This window comes from Callithrix jacchus, chromosome 2, assembly GCF_049354715.1.
Source record: "Callithrix jacchus isolate 240 chromosome 2, calJac240_pri, whole genome shotgun sequence".
Lineage (NCBI taxonomy): Eukaryota > Metazoa > Chordata > Mammalia > Primates > Cebidae > Callithrix > Callithrix jacchus.
In genome coordinates this window covers 161237403-161265032 of record NC_133503.1, presented here as the reverse complement: position 1 = coordinate 161265032, position 27630 = coordinate 161237403, and the positions used below count along the sequence as shown (strand labels likewise).

General features: G+C 35.5%; 1 long non-coding RNA gene across 1 annotated transcript in view; it reads right to left on the bottom strand.

The window, feature by feature from the left end:
• LOC144581611 (uncharacterized) overlaps nucleotides 1–27630 on the bottom strand; it is a 192050-nt gene that overhangs the window by 126701 nt on the left and 37719 nt on the right. The window contains exon 2 of the long non-coding RNA XR_013532658.1: nucleotides 6006–6131. This is a non-coding gene — a long non-coding RNA (uncharacterized LOC144581611). The remainder of the gene's footprint in view (nucleotides 1–6005; nucleotides 6132–27630) is intronic.

The window sequence follows — 27630 nt, the reverse complement described above, 5'->3', positions numbered from 1 at the left end:
TTCTTTTTTTTCTATAGCTTTAGGTTTTATGTTCAAGTCTTTAATCCATTAATATGATTAGGCTTTGTGTCCCCACCTGAATCTCATCTTGATTTATAATCTCCATAATCCCCATGTGTCAAGGGAAAGACCTAGTGCAGCGAATTGGATCATGAGGGCAGTTTCCTCTATTCTGTTCTTGTGGTAGTGAGTTATCATGAGATCTGATAGTTTTATAAGTTTTTAGTAGTTTTTCCTACATTAATTCTTCTTCACTTTCTGCCACAATGGTAAGTTTCCTGAGGCCTTCCCAGCCATGCTGAACTATGAGTCAATTAAAGTTTTCACTATAAATTACCCGGTCTCAGGCAGTTCTTTACAAAAGTGTGAAAACAGACTAATACAGTAAATTGGTACTGAGGTAGTAGGGTGCTGCTATAACAATAACTGAAAATATGGAAGTGACTTTGGAACTGGACAATAGGAGAGGTTGGAACAGTTTGGAGTGCTCAGAAGAAGGCAGGGATATGGGAGAATGTTTGGAAATTCCTAGAGACTTTTTGAATGGCTTTGACCAAAATGCTGACAGTAATGTGGACAATGAAGTCCAGCCTGAGGTGATCTTAGATGGATATGAGAAACTTGTTGGTAACTAGAATAAAGGTGACTCTTGCTATGCCTTAGCAAAGAGACTGGCAACATTTTGCCCCTGCCCTAAAGATTTGTGGAACTTAGAATTTGAGAGAGATAATGTAGGGTATCTGGTGGAAGAAATTTATAAGCTGCAAAACATCCAAGAGGTGACTTAGGTGTTTTTAAAAGCATTTAGGGCTTGGTGTGGTGGCTCACTCTTGTAATCCCAGCACTTTGGGAGGCCGAGGTGGGCAGATCAGAAGTTCAGGGGTTTGAGACAAGCCTGGCCAAAATGATGAAACCCATCTCTACTAAAAACACAAAACATTAGCCAGGCATGGTGGCAGGTGACTGTAGTCACAGCCACTTGGGATGCTGAGGCAAGAGAATCGCTTGAACCTAGGAGACAGAGGTTACAGTGAGCCAAGATTACACCACTACACTCCAGCCTGGGCAACATAGCAAGACTCCATCTCAAAAAAAAAAGCATTTAGTTTTATGCATTCTCACAGAGATGGTTTGGAATTAGAACTTTTATTTAAAAGGGAAGCAGAGCATAGAAGTTTGGAAAATTTGCCACCAACAATGTAACAGAAAAGAAAAGCCCATTTTTCTAAGGAGAAATTCAAGGCAGCTGCAGAAATGTCAATCACTAAGACAATGTGAAAAATGTCTCCAGTATATGACAGAGGTCATCACAACAGCCTCTCCCATCATAGGCCCAGAGGCATAGGAGGGAAAAATGGTTTCATGGGTGAGGGCAAAGGCCTTGCTGCTGTGTGCAGCTTCAAGACTTGGTGTCCTACATTGCAGCCATATCTAAAAGGGGCCAACAGACAGCTCAAGCCATTGTTTCAGAAGGTGCTAGACCAAAGCCTTTGTGGTTTGCATGTGGTGTTGGTCCTGCAGGTGCACAGAAGCCAAGAATTGATATTTGGGAACTTCCATATAGATTTCAGAGGATGCATAGAAATGTCTGGATGGCCAGGCAGAAGTTTGCTGCAGGGGTGGAGCCCTCATGGGGAATGTCTGCTAGGGCACTGCAGAAGAGAAATGTGGAATTGAAGCCCCTACACAGAGTTCCCAATGGGGCAATGCCTAGTGGATCTGTGAAAAGAGAGACATTGTCCTCCAGACGCCAGGATAGATCTACTAACAGCTTGCACCATGTACCTGAAAAAGCAACAGCCACTCAACTCTAGCTCATAAAAGCAGGCAGGAGGGGCACTGCACTCTGTAAAGCCACAGGGGTGGAGTTGCTCAAGTCTGTGAGAGCCTGCCTTTTGCGTCAGCATAACCTGGATTTGAGACTTCAAATCACAGAAGATCATTCTGGAACTTTAAGATTTAATGAGTTCCCAGCTGGATCTTGGACTTGTATGGGACCGTTAGCCCTTTTGTTTTGGTTAATTTCTGTCCTTTGGAATGGAAACATTTACCCAATTCCTGCACTTACATTGTATCTTGGAAGTAATTAACTTTTTTTTCCACACTCCTGGCAGAAGGGACTTGCCTTGTCTCAGATGAGACTTTGCACTTTGACTTCTGGGTTAGTACCAGAATGAATTAGGATCTGTTGAGAAGCCTTGAATAGTTTTGAAATGTGAGAGACTTGAAATTTGGAAGGAGCCAGTGGCAGAATAATATGGCTAGGCTTTGTTTCCCCACCCAAATTTCATGTTGAATTATAATCCCCATTATTCTCATGTGTCAAGAGAAAGACCAGGTGGAGATAATTGGATCATGGAGGTGGTTCATCCATGCTGTTCTTTTGATAATGAATTCTCATGAGATCTGATGGTTTTGTTAGTGTTTGGTAGTTCTTCCTGCATTTATTCTCCTTTCTGCTACCTTGTGAAGAAAGTGCCTTGTTTCCCCTTCACTTTTTGACATGATTATAAGTTTTCTGAGGCCTCCCCAGCCATGCTGAACTGTGAGTCAATTAAATCTTGTTTATTTTTTACTTTTATTTTGTTTTACTTTAGGTTCTGGGATACATGTGCAGATCATGCAGGATTGTTGCATAGTTAATACATGACAATGTGGTTTGCTGCCTCCATCCCCATCACTTACATCTGGCATTTCTCCCCATGTTATTTCTCCCCAAACTCCCCACTTCCCTCACTGTCCCACCCTTGACCCCCTCAACCAACCCCAGTGTGTGATGCTCCCTTCCCTGTGTCCATGTGTTCTCATTGTTTGACACCTGCCTATGAGTGAGAACATGTGGTGTGTGATTTTCTGTTCTTGTGTCAGTTTGCTGAGAATCATGGTTTCCAGATTCACCCCTGTCCCTACAAAGAACACTAACTCATTGTTTCTTATGGCTGCATAGTATTCCATAATGTATATGTGCCACATTTTTCTTGTCCAGGCTATCATTGATGGGCATTTGGTTTGGTACCAGGTCTTTGCTGTTGTAAACAGTGCTGCTATGAACATATGTGTGCATGTGTCTTTATAATAGAACAATTTATAATCCTTCGGGTATATACCCAGTAATAGGATTGCTGGGTCAAATGGAATTTCTATTCTAGGTCCTTGAAGAAGCACCACACTGTCTTCCACAATGGTTGAACTAATTTACACTCTCTCCAACAGTGTAAAATTGTTCCTTGTTCCTATTTCTCCACATCTTCTCCAGCATCTATTGTCTCCAGATTTTTAATGATTGCCATTCTAACTTGCATGAGGTGGTATCTCAATGAATGGTTTTGATTTGCATTTCTCTAATAATCAGTGTTGATGAGCAATTTTTCATATGTTTGTTGACCTCATATATGTCTTCTTTCGAAAAGGGTCTGTTCATATCCTTCTCTCACTTTTGGATGGGTTTCTTTGTTTTTTTTTTCTAGCAAATCTGTTTTAGTTCTTCATAGATTCTGGATATTAGACCTTTGTCAGATGGGTAGATTGCAAACTTTTTTTTCCCATTCTTTTGGTGGCCAGTTCACTCTAATAATTGTTTCTTTGGCTGTACAGAAGCTCTGGAGTTTAATTAGATCCCATTTGTCTATTTTGGCTTTTGTTGTCAATGCTTTTGGTGTTTTAGTCATTAAGTCCTTGCCTATGCCTATGTCTTGAATGGTTTTGCCTAGATTTTCTTCTAGGGTTTTTATGGTGTTAGGTCTTATGTTTAAGTCTTTAATCCATCTGGAGTTAATTTTAGTGTAAGGTGTCAGGAAGCAGTCCAGTTTCTGCTTTCTGCACACATCTAGCCAGTTTTCCCAATGCCATTTATTAAACAGGGAATCCTTTCCCTATTGCTTGTTTTTGTGAGGTTTGTCAAAGATCAGATGGTTGTAGATGTGTGGCATTGCCTCCAAGGCCTCTGTTCTGCTCCACTGGTCTATATCTCTGTTTTGGTACCAGTACCATGCTATTTTGAGTACTCTTTATAAATCCTCCAGTCTTGGGCAGTTCTTTATAGCAGTGTGTAAACAAACTAATACATTCATCTTGAGTTAATTTTTGTATGTGGTGTAAGGAAGTGGTCCAGTTTTAATCATCTGTATATGGCCAGCCAGTTATCTTGGCACCATTATTGAATAGGGAGTCCTTTCCTCATTGCTTATTTTTGTCAACTTTGTCACAGATCATATGGTTGCAGGTGTGCAATGTTATTACTAGGATTTCTATTTGTATCAATACCATCCTGTTTTGGTCACTGTAGCCCTGAAATATAGTTTGAAGTTGGGTAAAGTAATGCCTCTAGGTTTCTTCTTTTTGCTTAGGCTTGCCTCAGCTATTTGAGCTCATTTTTGATTCCACAAGAGTTTTAAAATATTTTTTTTCTAGTTCTGTGAATAATGTCATTGGTAGTTTGATAGGAATAGCATTGAATTTGTAAACTGCTTTGGACTGCAGGGCCATTTTCATAATATTCAGTCTTCCTATGCATAAGCGTGTTTTCCATTTGTTTGTGTCATTTCTGATTTCTTGAGCAGCGTTTTGTAATTCTTTTTATAGAGGTCTTTCAGCTCCCTAATTAGCTGTATTACTAGGCATTTTATTCTTTTTGTAGCAATTGTGAACAAGGTTGTGTTCCGGATTTGACTCTTGGCTAGGATGTTGTTATTGTAAAGGAATGCTACTGATTTTGTATCCTGAAACATTGCTAAAGTTTCAGGTGAAGGAGCTTTTAGGCAGAGACTCTATGATGTCCTACATATAGAATCACATCATCTGCAGAAGGTAATGGTTCAATATACTTTTTTAAACAGAGTATTACATGCCAAAAAATAAAATATAATAAAATGCCTTCCAAGACAGACCCATACACTTAATAAATAATAATTTTAAAATAATGGTATTTCAAACTAATGGAATAAAAATAATTAATAATTAATCTATAAATAATATTGGCATTTGGATAATCATATAAAATGAGGTAAAATCTCTCTCTTCTATCATACACAAAAATAATTGGAAACAAATTTAAGAGTTGAATGTAAATATAAAGCAATGAAATGATAAAAAGTCAATCTAAATAAACTTTTTTAAAAAAAATACTGAGATTAGATGGCCCTTTTAAGCATAAGAACAATAACAACAAAAAAATGACAACTGTTCACTCAGCAGTTTTTTTATTTCAAGCATTGTGTCAAGCATTTACATTTTATATGTAAAAACCTATGTAATCCCTACAAGAAACTTATACAGTAGTAGGGCATTAGATTCATTTTCAAAAATGTAGAAACCAAAGTGTAGAGAAATTAAACTTGCCCATGGACACTCAGCAGAACCTGAGGAGAACTAATGGAATCTTACTTCAGAATTAATATATTTATATGACTTTGTAACCTTGGGGCTGAAAAGTTACTATACACAAAATAAAAAATTATATCACAACCAGTAGGTAATTTGAAATATAGGTGGAAAGGGGATAATAACTATAATAAATAAAAGCACTTTCAAATTAGTATGAAATTGATGAACACACCAATAGTATAATGGGAAAAGAATATACATTGGTAATTCTAACATGTAGAAATTCAAATGACCAATGAGCCCACAGAAACATATTCAGTCTCCTATATTAATAACTATTTTGGTTGTCTTTATACTTTTCATCAAACTCCTCTAAAAGTTCCTTCCATTATGCCCTTGCAACAATGTTTAAACAATATAGAGTCAAGTGGGACAATGATGAATGGGCATCTGTCTTAAGTTAAACCAACTAAAGTCCTCCATCTACAAATTAAGATTTAGTTTTACTACAAGTATGATCCCATAATCAAAACTCAGAAAATTGAAAAGACTATCTGCCACCATGCTGACTGGGCAGTGAGGAATCTACCTCAGAGAGGGAGAGAGAGACACAGAGAGACAGAAAAACAGATTCACACAAATGTTGAGAACTGACAGGCTGTGAAGAGCACTTTCAGAATTACCATGGACTTTACAGGCCTGGCTTGGTTCTAGTCTTTCCTGAGGCTCTGCTGTGCTTATGCCCTTGGTTCCGGGAGACACATCTGTCTCCTTTTTGGCTTTAGCAGTCTAGAGTGGTTCTCTGTTACCTGCAACAAAAAGGTACTGAGTGACACATTTTACTAGTAAGAAATATAACCAAAGAAATTACTAAAATAAATTGATAGAAAAATAAAAACCTATTGTTGACAAATTTTTAAAAATAATAATAACTCACTTTTGGAAGCTGATGAAATACAGGCTCTGCTGGTGCTCATGTAAAACCAACAACTTTTCTAGAAGGCTACTCATCAATGCTTACTTACAGCTTTCAAAATAGGCATACCAATAATTCTACAACTAAGATTTTTCTGCCAAGTAAATAATTAGTTATTCATAAGAATGTGTTTAAAATTGAAAGACTAGAAAATAACCTCAATTTACAAAAATAGGTAATTGGTTAATGAAATTACTGTCCATTTATATAATAGTATTCATGGACACAAGGCACAGTGGCATGTTCCTATAGTCCTGGCTACTCTAGAGGCTGACAGAATGTTTGCTTGAACCCAAGAGCTGGAGGCTGTGGTATGTTATGGTGGGGTCTGTGAAATAATTTTATGGAATTTTGAAAATTAATATTTTGGATTAAATACTAAAAATCCAATGTCTATATGAATCAGGCAGGAAATGTATGTCAGTGCAATAGTTTTAGTTCAAGCACATATGCATATAATATGTGAATTTTGGGGACTATGGTTGACTAGAATGCACATACCCTATCTAAAGGGGCAAAGAGATATTCGGTCCCAGCCATTTTTGTCCCCAGTGAATGCAGACCTAACACTGACTGATTATTTGCTTTTTCAAAAATAGAAATTTAATTTGATGTAAAAACTCCTAAATCCTAATTATTAGCTGAATTTAAAAAATTGCAGGAAGCAAGTCCTAATAGTATGCTAAATTCAGTGGGGAGGCCAATGATTTTCAATTTGCGTTTGAGAAAATATTCAATTCGTTAGTTGTATATTCAGTATATTTACTAGCAGTTCTTTTGAAATAGCTGGTTAAAAATAGCAGACATCAAGAATGATTTTTTTTCTAGTATTAGGAGTAAGCCAAGCACATCCATTTACTCCACTATTATTCTGGAGATTTAGTCAAAAGGACGTCTATGAAACAAAGCAATATATGAATAAAAACCTAGACAATACCATTCAGGACATAGGCCTGGGCAGAGACTTCAAGACTAAAACACCAAAAGCAATTGCAACAAAAGCCAAAATAGACAAATGGGATCTAATTAAATTAAAGAGCTTCTGTACAGCAAAAGAAACTATCATTGGATTAAACAAGCAACCTACAGAATGGTAGAAAGCTTTTGCAATCTACCCTTCTGACAAAGGGCTAATATCCAGAATCTACAAGGAACTTGACAAATTTATAAGAAAAAACCAAACAACCCATCAAAAAGTGGGTGAAGGATATGAACAGACACTTCTCAAAAGAAGACATTCATGCAGTAACAAACATGAAAAATGACCACTGGTCATTAGAGAAATGCAAATCAAATCCACAATGAGATATCATCTCATGCCAGTTAGAATGGTGATCATTAAAAAGTCAGTAAACAATAGATGCTGGTGAGGCTGTAGAGAAACAGAAACACTTTTACCCTGTGGGTAGAAGTGTCAATTAGTTCAATCATTGTGGAAGACAGTGTGGTGATTACTCAAGGATATAAAACCAGAAATACCACTTGATCCAGCAATCCCATTACTGGATATATACCCAAAATATTAGAAATTGTTTTACTATAAAGACACATGCACTCATATGTTTATTGAAGCACTATTTACAATAGCAAATACTTGGAACCAACCAACCCAAATGCCCATCAATGATAGACTGGATAAAGAAAATGTGGCACATATACACCATTGAATACTATGCAGCCATAAAGAGAATGACTTCATGTCCTTTGCAGGCACATGGATGAATCTGGAAACCATCATTCTTAGTAAACTAACACAGGAACAGAAAACCAACCACATGTTCTCACTCATAGTGGGAATTGAAGAATGAGAACACATGGACACAGGGAGGGGAACATCACACACTGAGGCCTGTTGGGAGGTAGCGGGCAAGGAGAGGGGGAGCATTAGGACAAATACCTAATGCATGTGGGGCTTAATACCTAGATGATGGGTTGATAGGTGCAGCTAACCACCAAGCCGTATGTATACCCATGTAACAAACCTGCACATTCTGCACATGTATCCCAGAACTAAAAGTAAAATAAGAAAGCAAGGAAGGAGGGAGGGAAGGCAGGAAGGCAGGAAGGAAAGAAGGAAGGAAGGAGGGAGGGAAGGCAGGAAGGCAGGAAGGAAAGAAGGAAGGAAGGAGGGAGGGAAGGCAGGAAGGCAGGAAGGAAAGAAGGAAGGAAGGAGGGAGGGAAGGCAGGAAGGCAGGAAGGAAAGAAGGAAGGAAGGAGGGAGGGAAGGCAGGAAGGCAGGAAGGAAAGAAGGAAGGAAGGAGGGAGGGAAGGCAGGAAGGCAGGAAGGAAAGAAGGAAGGAAGGAGGGAGGGAAGGCAGGAAGGCAGGAAGGAAAGAAGGAAGGAAGGAGGGAGGGAAGGCAGGAAGGCAGGAAGGAAAGAAGGAAGGAAGGAGGGAGGGAAGGCAGGAAGGCAGGAAGGAAAGAAGGAAGGAAGGAAGGAAGGAAGGAAGGCAGGAAGGCAAAGTGTTAGTTTTTACAGATGTTAAAACCCAACAATTGTACTTCTAAGGGTTATTCTTGAATATATAATAGGCTAATTGTATAAAAATATATCTTCAAGGAGGTTAATCAAGATGCATTAAACTGGAAAAATGGAAACAATCTAAATGCATAATAATCCATGGGTAAAACAAATTTGGTGCATTCTAACAATGAGATATTCTATAGTTATTATGATGTAGATGTGTGTGTATATAATTCAATAAGAATAAATATAACTAACATATTTTAAAGTAAAAAAATTAGTTTACAAAAATATTGTGAGAGTTTTATTTCTATCTAAAAGTTTTGTTTGTATGTATGCAAAATATACATCAAGTTTTTGAATTGCCTATCTTGAGTGGTGTGATTTGAATTCTCTTCTTTATTTTTCCGATTTTTTTTCACAACAAGCATGAATCCTTATATAGTCAACCAATAGCACTTTACATCTTATTTTTCAATTGCAAGTTTTATTACTTCAATCATAGTAATACATTTAACAAAATAAATTTAATTTTACTGAAGAACCAGTCTCCCATATATTTGTTCAGCCATAATAAATTAAATCTCTAAGTAATGTTTTAAAGAAAGGGGTGCTCGAGAGTGTCAGATAACCTAGAGTAGTCAAGAAAGATAAGTACTGAGGAGTGTTTGTGGGATTTGATAATTAGTATGTCATTCATTGTGACCTACAACTTCACATTAAAAAGGGAGAAAGTTTGTTTGTTCCTAAAAATCAAAGAGAGATCATTTTCCCTTGTCCAAAGCAATTTGTTCAGTTTTAGTGCTGCTTAATAATGTGAAGAAAGGGTGATGGGAATGGTTTTTGTCTCTCCACCTGCATTGCATAGAATAAGCATCTAATCAAACTTTGAAAAACTCATTTTTACCAAGTTGTATTATGGGAAATGTTGATTATTGTCCATAAATGAGTAATATTTAACAATCAAAATGTATGTTAAGATTAAGTATCTTAAAATATTCATTAATGCATTATTTCCTTCATTTATTTACTCAACAAATATTAAGTGCCTACTATTGCCTGACATCATTCTAGGTGTTCTGGGGTACTTTTGAGAACAAAATAGACAGCATATACCTGGGGGCTTATATTCTAGTTAGGAAAAACACACAACAAAGAAGTAAAACCAGTTGGGCTGATGGTGGTAAGTGCTATCAGAAAAACATAATGAAAAAAGAATTAATATTCGGGGGTGGGTGGGATTAAAATATTAAATAGGGCAGTCATGGTATCTCATACTGAAAAGGGACATTTGAGCAAAGACCTGCTAGAGGTAAGGAAATGAGTTATTCTGAATCTGCAGAAAGAGTGCTTCCAGAGAACAGCATGGGCAAGCAGGGAGCCTGGAATTCTTGAGGAATAGAAGGTGACTGGTGGTGGCTATAGGGAAGGTGGTTGAGGTGGAGAAGTTAGAGAAGGTGGGGTGATGCCATGCAGATTTTGTGAAGAGTCTAGTCTTCCTCTTAATGAGATGGGAAGCCACAGGAGATCTTGAGTAGAAGAGAGGTTGACACCTTTTACCTAGGTTTAACAAGACTCACTCTCACTGCTGTGTTGAGAATAAACTATGGGAGCATGAAGGCCAATCTTTGGTTGCCCCTGCAAATCCATTCTCTGCCCTTTCCTACTCTGCTCTGATGCCTGCCATGGCATCCCTAGGGCTGCCTTGACTTCCACTTCCAATTAGGTGTGTGCAATGGGAGATAGTTGGAGGAAATCTAAGGGAGAAGAGAGAGATTTGAGTTTTTAACTCCTCTGCTGCCCTTCTACCAACTCATGATTCCGGTAGTGTCTCTACTGTTAGCTGAACATCATGCCATTTAAAATCTTAAGCAGTTAATACAGGTTTCTAAAGTCAATAATGTTTAATATTTATCTATATCTAGTTTCTCTTAGTATAATTTAATCAGATTTTTAAATGCACTTTTCAAAAGCTGTCCCTCATTTATTTCTTCTTCCTCAGAGGTGCATGCCTATGGCCATGTGACAGGTCCTCTTCTTGCTGGAGTTTCTTTGGAAAAATATTCTTGCGTTGACCACATCCCTGATAGTGATAGGAAAGCCAGTGCTCTGCCCTTGCCATTTTGGGAGGTCTGCCCGGTAGTGCACCATGGCACTTCGCCCACGTTTTTACCCGTAAGAAAAATAAACACAAATAATAAGAACCAGCTGCTTCTTTCCTACACTGCCCCAGTGCAGTATTTAGCCTGTACTCCAGCTCATGGACCTTATGTTCCATAATAAAATTTGGGAAACGTCTCAGCTGGTGGGTCCAACTGAGTATGTTCATTTGTCTTTTTACTATTTGGGGGGAAACATAGTATTTTCCCTGTTTGGGCAAGTTTCTCTGTGGCTTAAATTTACTGGTGGCCTTTAAATAAGACCAGTTCCACAGTTAACCTTTCTTTTCCCCATCTGGGCTCAGTTACCATTCAGGTTCTTTTTTTTTTTTTTTTCAAATTCATTTTCTCATTCTTGGTCTGCGGCTGACTTCCCTCTGGGAGGTTGGTGATACCGCCCAGTAACTGGAATGAGTGCCTGATTAAAGATTGCAGCTAATGACATTTGGGATGGACACAATGTTGTTATGCTTTCATGTCTCTCTTTATTTCTTCTAATAGTTTCTTATTAGTTAAGACCTTAAGTAATACATGTGAGTTTCTTGTAAACATTATAACATTTCTTTTTATCTGCTATAATTTAATGCCAGATTGTGTGTAGGTTAGTGACCCAGAAAAGCCATTTACTGATATATGGTGTGTAATTTAGCCAAACTGGTTTGATTACATTACTGGGTATGATTTAGGCCCATGGACGAGTCAACCGGCAATTTGATTGAAGCCATACTCTGCCTTGTCATTCACAGACCAGAACAGAAGCCTTAATTAGCCTGGTTGATTAAGCAAAAATCCAATTTTAGTCAGGTACCTGGAGGACTATATCACAGGAGTCAACATGAACTCGACCATTATTTTTTTAAAAAAGGGAAGAATGATCACAGAAGTATCTACAATGTTTTTCCTATTTTTTTCAATGAGGTTTGTAATGACACAGCATCCGTTTTTGATCAAATGATGGTAACTGCAACTAAATGATTTTTAAGATCAGAATGAATCTGATTTCATTTTACTCATGATCTATTCACTTCTAGCTAGAGGGCACACACTTTGTAAAAGAAATCATATTTTTTATGGTTGGTGTTTGAGACATTGAGCAAATTTTGAAACACACCTTTCAGAGATAAGAAAAGAAGACTGGAATAAACTAGAATTCATTTTATTGATATCTTTGGGAGAATATTCTTTTTGTTGATATTTATTTGCCAAAGAGTTTAGATGATGGTCTAGATTATAAAAATTTCTCATTGAAGTAAAATAATTTGAGAAATAATACTCATTTTACAATTGGAAGACATGAAATAGAGAACCTTTTATAGCAATTACTCTCTTTTACATTATTTCCTTTTTCTACTGTTACTGGTTTGGCTTTTAGCTCATGGGCTATTTAGGAATAACTCCTGCCAGCTTGATATTGACCATATTATGTATGGATTTACCTGTTGAGATCTTTATCAGAGACATTGCTAAAGAGTGATCTTTTGTTAACCACTTATTTAAGAAAATAACCAGATTTGTTTGTATGTAATATGAAATGGGAGAAATTAGATCAACTGTTGCCTTTAAGTAGGTGTTTATTTTGAAGGCTTACCTCTAAAATCTTTATTTTTGCTAAAAGAAAGATCTTTTCTACTTGTAGGGACTTTATGAGCTGAATTACTTGGGCTTTTTGTTTGGTTTTTGATTGAGAAAGAGAACAGGGAGTGAGGAAAAATAATAATATTTGTACTAGCTTTTTTCTGACAATGCCTACATTTTGGGAAGTTATTTCTGGAATATTCTAAGAAATAAATATTTGATTTTTTTTCTCTTATAGAAAGAAAAACATGTCAGATTGCTGGAGGGATATATTCTGCAAACCTTTGCAGAAATATGCATATTGTATGTTTATTATTTTTAATTCCACAGAATTAAATTAATGAGATATATTGAGATGTAGTGTAAATAGCTCTTGACTTGGAATCAGGATCTATACGGTAGCACTAGTTTTGCTACTTCGTAGTCACACAATTTAGGTTAATCATATCGTGTCTTTCTTTGCAAATGTTAAAATCGCAGCAGAAAAATTAGTTATTCTCTTAGAGATCACTAAAATCAACTCTAGTTATTCTAGCTTTGAACTTGATTGAATCCAGCACCTTCCATCTTACTTAATCAGGGAACCACACCGCACAAAATCCTATTGAATGAGAGATCTACACAAAGATATTTAGGAAATGCTGCAGTAGGTGGTTATTCAGGCTCTGTTTAGATTTAACATTTAACATTTACTACGTTTTCTTATCACAGCTAAACTAAGAAAAGATTTCATATTGTTTTAGTTTAGGTACCTTTACTATTTTCAGAACTTCTTTAAGAAAATGTGGTTTCAGGAAAGGGCCTTTGCTTGCAAAGATGGGAAGAGTTAGTATTCCTCTATTTATCTAGATCTGTTTCCTGAATATTGAAGATGTTAAATAATCATATTCTCAACTACAACTGACTTTCAAGTCAGAAAGGAATTAAAGCTTAATATTGCTGAATTTGACCAAGCACTGATCTCTTTATACAAGAGTAGAACAAAAAAACTTTAACTTGCTGGCTGTGGTGGCTCACATCTGTAATCTCAGCACTTTGGGAGGCTGAGACAGGGGGATCACTTGAGGTCAGGAGTTCAAGACCAGCCTAGTCAACATGGTGAAACCCTGTCTCTACTAAAATTACAAAAATTAGCTGGTTGAGGTGGCGGACACCTGTAATCCCAGCTACTTGGTAGGCTGAGGCAGGAAAATTGCTTGAACCCAGGAAGCAGAGGTTGCAATGAGCCGAGATTGTGCCACTGCACTCCAGCCTGGGCGACAGAGTAAGACTGTCTCAAAAAAAAAAAAAAAAAAAAGCTTTAACTTAACTGCGAACTTTTCTTGGATATTGTTCTAGAGGGTTTTGTATATCTTTCTTAATCACATGTTTATCAATTTCTCCATCCTTCTCTGCACCTCTTAACTAAACCCTAAACTACCAACAATTTTTAGGAATTCCAGAGTTTCCTCTCTGAACATTTGCATACTCTGGGAATATAGGTAGTATATAGGATAATTTTTAAAAATCCATATGAAAGTGAGAAATGGGCCAGCATAAAAACTGTTTTCTAAAAGAAAAAGTGTGACTGGTCTTATGAAGGTGAGTGAGTGGAGAAAGGAGCTAAGTAATACTGACCATAATTTAGTTAGGTTTGTAATCAAGACTAAATGGAGATCAGAAAGAAGGAAATAGGAATTTAGTTTTCACACAAAGAAAACTGCATGAAATTAAATAGGCTATAGAGAAGGGGTTAAGGAACAGGTAAGAGTGGAGACAGATGGGAATGGAAAAAATTCTGGCAAATAAACTACTGGCTCTCTGATGGATATACTTGTTCTTTAGTTTAAGTGAAACTTTAGAAATAGTTAAGTAGGAATTAGTTCAGTAGTGCTCAAGAAATTCAGTAAAAGATCAAAACAGTTTTTAAAAAAACTCAAATGGCTGAGAACTTGTAAATGCTACTTTTCCCTTAGTTGTTACTATAACCTCCATCCTCATATATTGAATAAGTCTAAGTTCAACTTGAGTTATTCAATATATGAGGATGGAGGTTATAGAAGCAATTATATTAGTCAAATATTATTTTCCAAATAAAATTTTTAGTACTATTAATTTAATTTCATGGATAAATTAGTTACATAAGTATGACAAAGCCTTATCTTTTAAAAATTTTTTTATACAGATATTTGACTATGTTAAAATTTTCAAACAATTCTTAAGGATGTAGAATGAAAAGGAGTTTATGCCAATACAGTACTTTAGTACCCCACTGTCTTTTTCCCTAATAGCAAACTTAAAAGAATTTTACATTGAGCACATACATACTCAATATGTAGAGTCTGTTGCTGACAGTTTACCATAATTTCTAAATCACATATTTATCCATCTCTCCATTCTTCTCTGCAACTCTTAATCCATTTTATTTCGGATGCATTTCAAAGTAAATTGAAGATGTCAATATATACCTCCCTCTAAATAGTTTAGAGTACTTAACTAGATTTTGATACTTAGTTTATCTTGATGTGCGATTTATATATGAGATAAACAATCATAAGTATATATTTGCTAGGTTTTGACAAATTAATATATATAGTACCTATCAATCCAAACCTGTTTCTAGACACAAAACATTTGTAGCAGCCAGAATATTCCTCTATCACTTTCCAGTCAATCTTTACTCCTGTGCTCTTACACAACCACTTATTTCCTGTCATTATAGTTTTGCAGTTCTAAAATTTCATATAAATAAAAGCACCCAGAACCTTTTGTATATGGGTTTTTCTTTCCATCAGTATATTTTCATTAATTCACATATGGTACACCAGTAATTTGTTTCTTTTGAATGTGTAGTGGTATTTTGATTTTTATTTGCATTTTGCTGATAACTAATTATGTTATTTTTTTCTATAGGCTTGTTGGCCATTCTTTGATCTTATTCTGAGTTGTTTATTTATTACTGAGTTCTAATCATTATCTATTTATACTGGATAAAACTCCTTTGACAGATAAATGTTTTGCAAACATTTTCAATAACATTTTGAAGACTGGTCATTTTAAAATATGATGAATTTAATTTATTGATTTTTTTTTTTAGTGATTGTTCCTTTTTGTGACTTGTCTAAGAAACTTGTGGATTAAGCTTCAAGTTACACAGAGATCCTTCTATGTCTCTTTCTAAAAGCATTTTGGTTTTTGATCGTCATTGTTTTAACTTTAATGCTGGGGTCTAAAATCTGTCTTGAATTATTTCTTGTATGGTGAGACAAAATCCCATTATATTTAACATGTTGATATTTACATAGATTTTACAATTGATATATTGTACTATATTGTGTGGTAAAAGAGCTCATTATTTATTCCTTTCTTAATTATATACTGTGTTTTCTTCAACAGTTATTATCTCCTTTCTGGAGATATACATCAATCTCTTATGACCTGTGAGATCAAATGATAGTGCTTGGGAAAATTTTTCCATCTCACCAACAGTTATGAAGTAGCTACACTGTGAACTGTATTGTGACAAATGCTACAGATAAGAAAAAAAAAAAAAAGATCCCAGCACTTGCCTCAGTAGAGCAAAGTCTACTGAGGACACAAATAAGTAAATGGATACTTACAGGAGAGATTTTTAAAAGGTGATGAAAACATGCACAGAGCTGTGAGGGCACAAACAAGGAACACCTAACACAGGATTTTAGAATCAGATAAAGAGAAATACAAGGAACGATCACGTGAATAGAAGAACCAGAATGGCTAGTGTCCAGAAGGAATTGTTGGTCAATAGTCCATGATGCCACCAAGAGGCTGAGAAAGATGAAAACGGAAGCAAAACAACACAAAACAGCATTAGAGTTGGCAGTCTGTCTGTACTTTAATGACCTTTGAAAGGGCAGTTTCAGCAGAGTGATGAAGGCTGAAGTCAGATTTCAAGGAATTAACAATAGTTTAAGGGTGGAAGCTAAACATCACAAGTACAGTTTATTTGGAAAAAATTGAATGGTAAAAATAAAAGTAAAGATGGAAATATGATAGTAACTTGAAAGGACAGTAGAACTGAGCTTAGGATTTTGGCATGCCAGTATTTTTACACTGCATCAGGGGAGAGAGAGAAATTGTATTGCAAGTAGAGGATAGATGTTCTAGAAAAAACCTCCTAAAGCAGTGCAGTCTGGAAAAAAAAGAATAAAGGCATAAGGGTAAGAGTTGCTAATGGAGAGACATTTTGTTCTCTAGGACAGGAACACGGAAACAAACACAAATGAAGAGAAAATAGAATAATAATTGTTCATGGAAAGAAAAGAATTTGAAGAAATTCAAAGAATAGACAACTTACCATAAAGGGGGAGGAAAGGCCATCCAGAGGGCAAAATTCGATAGATATTCAGAGCCGAAGACATGGGAATGGCTTTGAAATAAATTCTGTGGTAAATGTGCTAGGGAGGTGTATTAGTTTTCTATTGCTGAGTAACAATTACCATAAACTTAGTACTTTAAAACAACCACCGTTTATTGGCGTACAGTTAGCATGGGTCAGGAGTCCAGACATGGGTTCGGTGGGTCCTCTGCTCAGGGGCTCACAAGGCTGTTATCAAGATGTCACCAGGCTAAATTTTCAACTGGAGGCTTCAGTAGGGAAGAACCCACTTCCAAGTTCATTCCAGTTCCTGGCAGAATCCCTTTCTTTGTGGTTGTGTGACTGAGGGTCTTGCTGTTTACCAGCAACTTAAAAAAATGTAGCTGTAGCTTTTAAGGTAGGTTTATCACATTTTTAAGGTCCTGAGAGGCTAGGGGTTGCCTGCAGTTCTGTGGTCATGTGACCGTCTTCACAGACAATTCACAAGACTGTGTTTCTCAACGTCTCCAGGAGAATCTCTTAATCTCTTGCCTGCTAAGACAGAGTTTTCTACAATGCAACATAATTATAGAAGTGACATCTGTCAGGTGCAGTGGCTCATGCCTGTAATCCCCACACTTTGGAAGGCTGAGGAGGGCAGATTACCTGAGGTCAGGAGTTTGAGACCAGACTGGCCGACCTGGTAAGACCCCATCTCTACTAAAAACACAAAAAGTTAGCCAGGTGTGGTGGTACACACCTGTAATCCCAGCTACTCAGGAGGCTGAGGCAGGAGAATTGCTGGGACCCAGGAGGCGGAGGTTGCAGTGAGTGGAGATTGTGCCACTGCATTCCAGCCTGGGCAACAGAGTAAAATTCCATCCTAAAAGAAAAAAAAAAAGTGACATTCATTACCTTTGCCACAAATAAAACCTACTCAAGGAAGGACATCCTTTCACTTTTGCCATATTTCACTGGTTGGAAGCAAGTCACAGGTTGTGCCTACACTGTAGGTAAGGGGATTACACATAGGTATGACTCATTGGGCAGTGAAGGCAGGGTTGGGTGTATACTTCAGAGACACTTCAGAGCAGTTCAAAACACATGATCGTTTAGAGTGGGCTGAGTGTGGCTGGGCCCAGGGAGTTGCTGGTACACACATGTACAACATTCAAAGTTCTAGAATAGTAGCAGATCTATCAGAAAATATGGTCCTCCCCTCATGGTGGAGTTTGCTATGAAAGTTCAGCAAAAAGAAAAGAGTGCAGAAATATCTGAACAGTGATGAAGAACATCTTTGAATATTTTAGCATGTGACTCAGACTGTTAGGAAGGCAAAAGAGGTCAGAAGGAAATTGGTTATCTTAGATGATGAAAATTTATTAAAGTACTGCAGGTACCAAAGAGTCACAAGATTTTATTCATTTACTCAACAGGAACTTATTGTTGGGCATGCAGAGATGTGGCATAAAGATGTGATGGTGGTAACATCTATCAACTTTGGCACCAGATTGAGTTTAAATCCTTTTTATCTATTTACTAGCTGTATAACAATGGGTAAGTTATATAAACTAGGTGACTCAGTTTCCTCTTTATAAAATGGGGGAAATAATATTTTACACTTGGGTATGTGAAGAATGGGCTCATGGCACATTGTAAGAAGCATGATAGTACTATATTTACATGTTGACAGTTACATTGATGAAATAAACAAAATTAACAAGAAAACAGTCTGTATACCTAAGCTGCTTATTGCCTTCTGAGAGAAAAATATATAGAAAAAGTAATTATAATTCCACGTGGCAAAGAAAGCAAATGCATCAGTGTAGATATGCAATGCTTTATTGCTGTAGAAAACAACCCCAGATCATAGGGACTTATGATTTATTTCTTATTTAAGTGACGAGTCCACTGAGGATTAGATAGGGGCTCTGTCCATTACAGTCATTCAGAAATTCAGGTTAATTGTCTACCTCAAGAGATGCTTTCTCAATTATTGAGGCAGAGGAAGAGAATGCGGCAAATCACATACAGAATCCTAAAATGTCTACTTAGAAATGACATTGCCAATTTTGGTCATTTATTAAGTGACAAGTCATATGGCTACTCTAACTTTAAGTGGGAAGAGGAAGTGCAAGTTTACAATGTGACCCTCTGAAAGACTAGAAGTATTTGGTGGACTGAACTAATATCTACCATAGTCTTTCCTCCAGTTCTCCATACATACACAAAACCCTCCCTTCTCAAAGAAGATAATTTAAAAATCTTATCTCATAACTGCACCTAGCTCAAAGCCCAGGATCGCTGAGTGGTTCCTGACTAGGATGCAGCTCCTGTTTCTCCAGATACCTTAACACTAAAATTATCACTTATGTGCTTCTATGAAACTCCCAGTGTCTATAATGGTGTCTAGAGATAGAAAAACCACAATAAACTCACTCTACTGTTTAGAAACAAAAAGAATAGGAGACACACAGCAGGTGGACATACACAAGTAGCATTGTGAAATCCTATTGAATACTTGTTGGGTGGGCACTACTTACCCCGAAGATGGAGAACGTTTCATAATTAGGCCCAGATTCTGCCTCTAGAAGGGAGTTTCCTATTACATTGTTCTCTGTGGTTCTTAGGTGACACCTCTGAAAGTTTCTTTTATCTTCTTTGGCCACATGTAAAGTGGGCATTAGAAAATATGCCCTCCTTAGGGGAAGAATTGCTTTCTCAGATTAGTTATTGTCTGTAGACTACTGGGAGACAATGAATGCTTTGTTTCTAATAGTTGCTTTCTCTCAGGATAGTGGTTCTTTTTGGCAGTACAACTCTCAAAAACTAGTTGTCTATTTGCTTCTAGTTAGCCCCATGTGTTAATTGCCACACCCAAAATTTCTTTTCTAGGTAAAATTCTCACTTTGCTGAATTTCTCTGCTTGCTTCACAAGTCTCTTTCTAGATTGAACTGCACATACTCTGAGCCTAGCCAGCTTTGGTAGGATAGTCACACAATAAGCTATTTTTTTCTGATTAAAAAGACCCTTACTCTTGGAATATTTGATCCACCCAGAAATTTGATTAGTCGGTAGGATGAATATTTATTTGAGTTGATCCTTGCCAAATAGGGCTTAAATATTGTCTCGGTTTAGCTTTGTATGTTACAGGTGGGATTAAGAAGTAGTTATTTCTGAATTTCTGTACTATATTCCTCTTCCATATTGCTTCCCGTTAGGCAGGAGAGGGTCACAGGCAGACTTCCTATCATCTAGAGCATTCTTTTCCACCTTTTGTTTCTTCTTATCTTGGCAGTAACAACTATTCTTTTTCCAAATATAGAAGCCAAATGTCTAAAATAAAAAAAGGAAATAAGTTAAGCTGATCTGCCTTTGTAGGAGTGAAGAAGGACATGTTCAATTCTCAGGTGGAAAGGAGAAGTGTCCACTGGACAGTTTAAGTGCCTAAACTGTCCGAGTGCCTAAGAGAGCATATAAAGCCCTCAAGAATATGTTACCCACCTTACCCTTTATGGACTTGTATATGATTATTTTGTGCCCCTAAACTTATAAGCTGACAACTGGAAGCTGTTTTTAGGAGCTCACATTATGATTTTGCTCAGACTGCTTATTCAGTGTACCTGACTGGAATTCTTTTCACAGTTGCTCTTTAACTTCAACTCAGTCTAAGGACCTCATGTAAGACTTCCTTGTCTCCTAAAAGTTGGGTGAAAGTCCACTTTTCCATGTTTCTATAATCTGCTGTGCATATCAGTATCACACTTTCTCTCAAAGGTTGTAAATAATGTGACTGTGAATATTGTGTATTATTTTTTGATATAATACAAATTAATTTTATATTATTTTGATAAGAAATTATTTTTTGATATAATACAAATTAATTTTATATTATTTTGATAAGAAATAATTTTTTATTATTTTGATAAAATACACAATGATATATTTTATATTAGATATATGATAAAATAAGTATATTTAAAAGATTAAACATATAAAAGAATTAATTAAAGCTATAAGCAAAGAAAAAGACACTATATAAATGAAATTACCAGAGTTGAAAAACTAGACAAAGTTAAAAAACTAATTAGTAAATTGACAAAATTCCTAAAGATGCGGCACAATGAAAAAAAATTCAAAAATATGGCTAAAATATATTAAGAATAGAACTAAAGATCCAACATTCAACTAATAAAAGTGCCTGAAGAAAATAAAAAAGACATTGGTGAGAAGCAGTATGTGAAAACACAATGTCTATAGTCAGATATAATTTCTCAGATTAAGCAAATACAAGTTTGAACCAGAATGAATATAAATAAATCTCTAATTGCAAGTCTAAACTTGCTATCAAACTATGTAACATCCAAGAAACTGGTAAAGAGTTAGGTCAATCTCAACACACATTAATTGAACAAAGCAAGGAATAATAATAAAAATGGCCAATTTGATAGTGTAAAAAGAAAGTAAAACTAAAATTGTGGATAGGTGTAATGTGTCACATAGGAAGAAGTGAATGAAGGCAGATCTCCAAATCTTTATTAAAAGAAGAATAGCAATGTGGACTAACTTTGACCATTGTAAGTCAGTATACATTATAAAATTGTAAGAGAAACAATTTAAAATTGGTAATTATAATTTCCAAATTAGAGAATATAAAAATGAATAAGGGAAATTCTATTCAACAGAAGGAATAAAAGAAATAACAAACAAACAAGAAAAACATGATAAGAGAACAAAACAAAATAGTGGCAGAAAGTTCAATTTTATCAATAATTTCAATAAATATAAAAGTACTGAATTTCATCAAAGTATTTAAATTGGACTTTTTTTAAAAAAAAATATTTCCTTCTTTCTTAATAATTAAATCTTAAAGCCACCAGATTGTCAATTAATACTGGTGTCTAAAAAAAAACAAAAACCACCAGCTAAGTTCAAAAAAGAGAGACATATGCAGTGTCTATGTATGTATGTATGTGTGTATGCATGTGTTTATGGGGGGAAATGGTTAGTATTAGAGCCCAAACAGAGTGTGCAGGGCATCTGCAAAGAGGGGCAGGGCAGATGGCCTGGTGTGGGGCCTCAGAGCCTGAGCAGGGGAAATAGTGCCTGCATAAGGTGACAGAGATGACGGCAACAGTGCCTGCCTGGCATGGAATGGTGAAAACCTGGTGGGTCAGGTTGGTAACTGCATAGTGGAAGCAATGGTGATGGTCTGACAAGGTTGTCAGGGACGGAGTAAGTTAAAAAGAGTGTTGAGTGTCTACATAGGGGGAAAAGTTTTTGCAGTAGCAGCACTTGGAATTTGTTTTCACACAAGAGACTTGATCTGATGAAAAACCATGTCAAGAATAATGGGTCTCATGGACTAATTGTTTGTATCTCCCTCAGATTCATGTACTGAGTCCTAACCTCCAATACTATGGTATTTGGAGACAGGGACTTTAGGAGGAAATTAGGATTAGATGAGGTATTGAGATTAACCCACCCTCATGATGGGATTATTGCAGTCATAAGAAGAGACACTAGAGCATTTTCCCTCTCTCTTTCTCTGGAAGCCAGGAAGAAAAACCTCGTCAGGAATTGAATATGCTGTCAGCTTGATCTTAGACTTATCAGCATCTAGAATTGTGAGAAAATAAATTTCTGTTGTTTATGCAACCCAGGATATGGTATTTTGTATCTTGTTACAGCAGCCCAAGCAGACAAACACAATGGGAGTCATATTTCTCACTGTAGGAGAAGGAGGTTACAAATATGGAAAGAAATAAAACTGGAAATAATCCTGTGGTATTGTACAAATATGGAAAAAATAAAACTGGAAATAATCCTATGGTATTGCACTGAAATCAGAGACACTGGTATTAATGCATATTTTTAAAATATATACATATATAGTTGAGGAAAACACACATAGATGTAAATATGTATTTACATATATTCCCTAGTTGTGTCCACTGAGAGACCTGAGTAATCACAATACCAATGTCCACACTGATTTCGTTTCTAAATACATTCTCAGCCATAAGGAACTAGGGCCTTTGGATAAATGGCTGGATCCAATGCTTTGGCAGGCAAAGGGCAAGATGAAAATGGAAAATGTTATTGTACCAGAAAGTGAAGAAGTGTTCAGAAAATGAGGTAGACAAAATTGGCTTGAAGAGACCCACATTAGACAAACATTGGAATGATTTGCACATCAAAATAATGACAGTAATAGATTATAACCTGGTGATTAAATAGAAAGTTATTTGTTCATACAGATATAAATAAACAAATGCATAAATAAATGGAGACAAAAGAAAGCTTTTTGTTACAATAGAAAGTCAATTAATACATGTAGATGGACATCAATAATTATTTGGCAACCATGTTACTAATAATTCAGTCATAAAAACATCAATGAATGGGAAAACTAGTGACAGAAAATTTGACAAGGAATGGTGTATTTATTTAGTCTAAAGATTTGTTAATAGCAAAGGGAAAAATAACTTTACAGTGAAGAAACTTAGAAGACATCACCTTTATCAAGTGATCAAAGTTAACACAACTAGTAGTAAGCCAAATTGAAATTGCATCCATCTGGTAGAACAATGAGAACACAGCATCACTTCTGTGATATTCCCACAATAAATACATGTAACCTGCATTTAATCATGAGGGAATATCAGACAAATAAAAGCTTTAGAACATTTTACAAAATTATGTTATTTTAGAGAGTGTCAAGTTCATGAATGTCAAGGAGAGTCTGAGGAACTATTTCAGATTAAAGGAGAAAAGCAGAGGTTAATATAAAATATAGCTGGGGACTGGATAGTTTTGCTATAGAAACATTATTGAAAAAAACTACTGAAATTTTAATGGTGTCTGTGGATTATATTGTAGCCATCTGTCTATGCAAATTTCCCAATTTTAATGACTGTATTCTTTTATTTAGGTAAATGTTCTAGGAATTACACATAAATATTCCAGGGTCATGGGGCATAATCTCTCCAATTTTCTCTCTAATCATTCAGAAAAATATTCTGTGTGTATAGTTTTAAATTTTCAGTTAAAATTTTAAAATGTTTCAAGACAAAAATTTTAAAAATCCAGTTATATGATGTTTACAGGAGACCTACTTAAAACATAATAAAAGACTGTGTGGGGTTGGGGTAGAGAAAGATATAGAGGGAAAATGCTAATCAAAAGAAATCTGACATAGCAATGTAGCACAAAACACAATTGTAAGCAGTTCATTCTTTAACAATGAATCAAAATGGATATTTACAAGGGAACAATAATATCAAAACTTATAGGATGCAAATAAAATACTGCTTACAGAGTAATTTGTAGCCTCCAAAAATATATGTTAAGAAAAAAAATAAAAATTTAATGCCTCTTCTTAAACTGAAGGACAAAGGAAACATTTAATAAATACAAATAAAGCTGAATAAAGAAAATTATAGGGATATTTTAGTGAAATAAAAAGTACCCAAATATTAGAATAAAGAAAATCAACCAAAGAAAGTTCTTTAAACATATTAGTAGAATATATTTATTAGTGTAAGAACAACAAACTAAAAACAACTCCTAAATCAGCATTGTTAGGAATTGTATTCGTCAGAGTTCTCTAGAGGGACAGAATTAATGGAATATATATATATAGAGAGAGACAGAATTAATGGAATATATATATATATAGAGAGAGAGACAGAATTAATGGAATATATATATATAGAGAGAGACAGAATTAATGGAATATATATATATATATATATATATATATATATATATATATATATAAAGGAGAGTTTAGTAAGTATTAACTCGCATGATCCCAAGGTCCCACAATGGGCCCTCTGCAAGCTGAGGAGCAAGGAGAACCAGTTCAAGTTTCAAAACTGAAGAACTTGGAGTCTGATGTTCAAAGGCAGGAAGCACCCAGCACAGGAGAATGATATAGGCTGGAAGGGTAAGCAAGTCTCTCTTTTCACCTTTTTCTGCCTGCTTATTTTCTAGCCATGCTGGCAGCTGATTAGCTTGTGTCCACCCAGATTGAGGGTGGGTCTGCCTTTCCCAGCACACTGACTCAAATATTAATCTCCTTTGGCAACACCCTCACAAACACACCTAGGATTAATACTTTGTATCCTTCAGTCAAATCATGTCAAAACTCAGTATTAACCATTACAGGAATGAAAAAGGGAAAACTACAGACACACAGAAACTGAACAAATCATAAGTGAATTTCATGGAAAACTTTAGAGAGTAGTTTACTAAAATGGACAATTTTCTAGAAAAATACAATTTAACAAATATAAATAAATCAATTGAACTAATCAAATCAGTAGTTTTTAAATCTTCCATCAACAGGTATCATACTTTGGGTGTTTTAGAGGAATAGCTAGGTCAGATAATTCCTACCTTCCATGAATTTTACAGGCACTAGAAAAGTCAGGGAGACTTCTTAGTTTATTGTATGTGGCTGTATTGGAAACTTGCTCTAAAGCTACCTTATGTGGTCTCTTCCCTCCATCTAACTTTTAATTTCTAGTTGATCTCATTTTGCAGTGAATTCCTCTATTAATATGCTCTGAGAGTTTGCAATTTTTACTTCAACTCAGCAATACTTACTGAGTAACCTATTACATTCCAGGTCCTATGATAGTTTTGAGGATAAAAGAGATACCTACATAGCAGATTGGCTGCTAGGTTGAAGCAGTTAAAGCCTCAGTCTTAGGTGAAAACAGCTGGGAACTGACAAATCCCTAAATCACCAACTTATCTCTATTTTACTCCTTGCCTTTTTACAAATATTTTGGACTTTTTTTGTAGATGGCGTTTTAAGTGCAAAACAAATGACAAAAACCCACAGAGATAAAAATGGCAAACTAATTGCAGTTGTATGGCATGAAGCAACACAATCCTGAGAAAAAAACCGCATCATTGAATGTTAAATGACCACATTTATGCATGTAACCCCTGAGTTACTAGAGGCAAATCACTTGGCCCCTCTGCCCCTCAGTGCAAACAGAACTACAGCTACCTATCTAGTTGATTTTGCAGTATTGCTGAGAAATAAATAAAATTAAATTAAATAACAGACATCCCTTGAAGAGTATAATATAAATAAAAGTGAGTTATTATCAACTTCATCATCATCGTAATTAATATGTAGTGTTAATATACATTTCCAATTAAAAATGAATTATGAGACAGATTTTTGAAAACAATTTGGGTGTAAGTTCATAAGGAAAATGATTTTTCAGGAAAGAATTATTATATCTTTTCCAGTTTTCATATTTTATAGTGACAATTCCATAATGCTATGGCCTTCCAACTTCTGTCTACAATTCACATATCTTTTGATTCAATACAAAAGTATACACACATGCACAACTATATGTATCACATATGCTTGGCCCCTCTTGGTTATCAGGTCATTGAATTTGGACTAAATTATGCTACCAGCTTTTCAGGTTCTCCAGCTTGCAGATGGCAGATTATGGAACTTCTCTGTCTTCATAATCATGTGAATCAATGCCTATAAAAAGTCTCCTCATATATCCTATCGGTTCTATTCCTCAGAAGAACTCTAATACTAATATATTCTTTTATAAAGGCTTTTAAAAATAATTAACGTAAGTACCTCCCAATTTAATACTGTATGTATCATATAATACATATAGTATCACAAAACAGTATCTACCTTTTCGATATTAAGTCGTTTGGTATTTTCTATTTCACTCTGATATAGTCCATATAATTCCATTTTATTTCATTTTTTAAAATGTATTAATTTTATGACTCCAGTTTGAAAACTGGTATTTAAATATATGTCTCACATCCATTATTATTTCAAACAACTCCATAAAAACAACTTATTAAAGCTAATGGGGTAAGGCTAAGTAAACGTCTATTTTTTTTTCTGTTGAGATTCCAGAACAAGTAGTACTAAAAGTTTATGTTCTGCAGTTGAGGAGTATTGATTGTGTTGCATCCAGACTTTTCAAAGTGTAGCACAAAAAGTTGGTTAAAAAAAAAGTCACCAGACTTTCCAGTTTCCTTCCAATGAGCTTTGAAAGGAAGAATGACTGAAGGGAATTCTTAAGGATGAGCTCACAAGTAAGATGGGAGTAGGTTGTACCCTGCTATATTTTAGAATGTGAACTTATTAAATCCAGATGAATGTTTTGTACTATCATCTCTGTCTTCTGTAAAAAGAGAAATTATCTACAAAAAAATACAATTTGATAATTGAAGGCTGGGATATCCCCACATATTTTTTTCAAACATCTTAACCTTTGATATATACAAGTGATGAAAATCATAACAGTTTATGATAGTACAAAATAGTAACTTGTTATAAAGAGAGAGGATTTCACTTACTGAAATAGAATTGAGTTTTAAATTTGTATATTGAATTTCAAGGGTAAGTTTTATATATACTGAACCAGAAAGCAGGGTAATATATTTTCTAAAAAATCTTGACAAATCATAATGTTGTGTATATTTATATTTAAATATGTCAAATAATTAAATAATAATTAAATTGGGAGGTACTTATTTCTATTATTTTAAAAATCCTTTATAAAAGAATATATTAATATTGGTTAGAGCTCTTCTGAGGAATAGAACCAATAGGATATATAAGGAGACTTTTTATAAGCATTGATTCACATTGTTATAAAGACCGAGAAATCCCATAATCTGCCATCTGCAAGCTGGAGAACCTGGAAAGCTGGTAGCGTAATTCAGTCCAAATTCAATGACCTGATAACCAAGAGGGACCAAGTGTGTAAGTCCTGATCTGACTTCAAAGGCCAAAGAACAAGAAGC